Consider the following 3,165-nt stretch of genomic DNA (forward strand, 5'->3'; position numbering starts at 1 on the left):
GTGCCATTGAATCGTATCCTTGAATGGCAGACTATACCCGAACCGCAATTGTCTTCTGCTTCTATCATGATGGTGAGTGAACTTTGGAAATACAGATTTGAGCCAGGAAAGGGTTTGGGAGCATCTGTACACTGTATAATTCATCCCATATGTCCGAGTGAGAACGTGGGCATGTTTGGTCTGGGATTGAGCCTACGGCTGAAGATCTGAAGAAAGCCAAGGGAAGGAAAAAGGAAACATGGTCACTCCCTCGCCTAATGCCATTACTCAGTGAATCATTTGTTAAGAGCGGTGTCACGAAGCATGGGGAATTTGAAGTTGAATTGGTTGATGACTTCCAGAACCTTTTTATTGAAGTTGATATGGTCGAAGCAGGAGAAGGTACCAGTATGGCAGACGTGCAATTCATAGGTCCAGCTGTCCGGATCAATAATTAGAAAGTCACTCTTCTCCCCGTCAGGAGGGAGTTTTGGTAGTTTATTTTGTTTTTCTTTCTGTTTATCCGAGTTATTTTAGTGTTGTAATTCGGATTTTAGTTTGTTTATGTTATGTTGGCATCTATCTTTAAACCCTTTTATCTTTTTATTTAATGAAATGCAATGTCCCTTTTGTTTCGTGTCTAATATATTTTGTTTTTCTTTTTTACATAGTTCTCTTTATGCCGATTCTAATGACATGACATGCATGCGGAATTTTCAGCCTGACCTTAAAATCCAAACTAATCAAGATGTAATGAAGCAGGATGGGGAATATGATGAAGAATAAGCACTAGAAGAAATAAGCAAAGGGTGGGAACAGTTTGAAGACAAACCGAATCCTAATTTGAATGAGACTGAGCCAATAAATCTAGGGGATCAAGAAGATGTTAGGGAAACTAAAATCAGTGTACATGCTTTGCCACAGCTAAAAGATGAATGATTCAAGCATTAATTGATTACAGGGATGTTTTTGCATGGTCTTATGATGATATGCCTGGTTTAAGCACTGAATTAGTGGCTCACAAATTGCCAACTGATCCCGCATTCCTTCCTGTCAAACAGAAGTTGAGGAAGTTTAAAACAGATGTAAGTATTAAAATTAAAGAGGAAATCATGAAGCAACTTGAAGCCAAAGTAATTCGAGTAGTTCGCTATCCCATGTGGTTATCCAATGTTGTTCCCGTACCAAAGAAAGATGGCAAAATTCGAGTGTGTGTTGATTACCGTGATTTAAATAGAGCAAGTCCGAAAGATGATTTTCCACTGCCCAATATCCATATTTTGCTAGACAACTGTGCTAAACACGAGTTTGCCTCTTTTGTGGATTGCTATGCTGGATATCACCAAATCATTATGGATGATGAAGACGCGGAGAAGACATCTTTTATCACACCATGGGGGACTTATTGTTATCGAGTGATGCCATTCGGTTTGAAGAATGCTGGAGCAACATACATGAGAGCCATTACCACTATGTTTCATGATATGATGTATAAGGAGATTGAGGTCTTCGTGGATGGTGTGATTATTAAGTCAAAAAGTTAGGCCGACCATGTTAAAGATTTAAGAAAGTTCTTTGAAAGGCTTCGCAGGTATAATCTCAAACTCAACCTAGCAAAATGTGTATTTGGAGTTCCATCCGGAAAGCTGTTGGGGTTTGTAGTCAGCCATCGGGGAATTGAATTGGATCCCTCAAAAATCAAAGCCATTCAGGATTTGTCCCCGCCCAAGAATAGAACAGAGGTGATAAGTTTGCTTGGTAGACTGAATTACATTAGCAGGTTTATTGCTCAACTCACAACCACTTGTGAGCCCATATTCAAGTTGTTGAAAAAGAGTGCTGCGGTAAAATAGACTGAAGAATGTCAGGAAGCGTTCGATCGAATCAAAAGATATTTGTCAAATCTGCTCGTACTGGTACCCCCGGATCCTGGTAGGCCTTTGATCTTATATTTATCAGTCATGGACAATTCTTTTGGTTGTGTCCTGGGTTAACATGATGTCACAGGCAAAAAAGAGTAGGCTATTTATTATCTTAGTAAGAAGTTCACCACATATGAGGCCAGGTATAATCTTCTTGAAAGGACGTGTTGTGCCCTAACTTGGGTAGCACAGAAGTTGAAGAATTATCTCTCTTCCTATACTACTTATCTCATCTCCCACATGGATCCTTTGAAGTATATCTTTCAGAAGCCTATGCCAATGGGTCGATTGACAAAGTGGCAAATATTGCTTACCGAGTACGACATTGTATATTTGACTCGAACCGCCATGAAAGCCCAAGCCTTGAAAGATCATCTTGCTGAGAATCCCATCGATGAAGAGTACGAGCCATTAAAGACATATTTTCCTGATGAAGAAGTGTCTTGTATCGATGAAGTCGTTATAAATGCTGATCCAAGTTGGAGGTTATTCTTCGATGGAGTGGTCAATATGAAATGAGTCAGAATAGGTGCAGTTCTTATCTCTGAATCGGGACAATATTTCCTGGTAACAGCACAACTTCGATTTTACTGTACTAATAATATGGCAGAGTATGAAGCCTGCATTCTTGGTTTGAGGTTAGCTGTTGATATGGGAGTCCAAGAATTATTGGTGTTGGGGGATTCGGATTTGCTCGTCCATCAAATTTAAGGCGATTGGGAGACGCGAGATTTGAAGCTTATCCCGTATCTACAATGCTTGCAGGAGCTATGTCAACGGTTTGTGTTAGTAAAATTTAGGCATATTCCAAGGATTCATAATGAAATTGCTGATGCTTTAGCTACTCTGTCTTCAATGCTCCAACATCCTGACAAAGCCTACATCGATCCAGTGTATATACAGAGTCATGATCAGCATGCTTACTGTAATGCGGTTGAAGAAGAGCTCGATGGAGAACCCTGGTTCTTAGATATCAAGCGGTACATTCAGTCAGGAGAATACCCAGCATATGCCACCAACGATCAAAAGAGGACTATTAGGCATTTGGCTAGTGGATTTTTCTTAAGTGGGGGAATCTTGTATAAGAGAACCCTAGATCTTGGACTTTTGAGGTGTGTAGATGCAAGAGAAGCCTCATCAATCATGGTTAAAATATACTCTAGAGTATGCGGGTCGCATATGAACGGTCATGTCTTATCAAAGAAGATTCTTCGAGCAGGTTATTACTGGCTTACTATGGAAAGGGATTCTATTCAATTAGTTC

At 39.9% G+C, this 3,165-nt stretch overlaps 1 pseudogene; it reads left to right on the forward strand.

Moving 5' to 3' along the window:
- The first annotated feature begins 1,223 nt into the window (after nt 1-1,223).
- The window catches only part of LOC124888082, a 141,479-nt pseudogene continuing 139,537 nt past the window's right edge, over nt 1,224-3,165 (forward strand).

This window comes from Capsicum annuum, chromosome 10 (genome assembly GCF_002878395.1).
Source record: "Capsicum annuum cultivar UCD-10X-F1 chromosome 10, UCD10Xv1.1, whole genome shotgun sequence".
In the NCBI taxonomy this organism is placed as follows: Eukaryota; Viridiplantae; Streptophyta; class Magnoliopsida; order Solanales; family Solanaceae; genus Capsicum; species Capsicum annuum.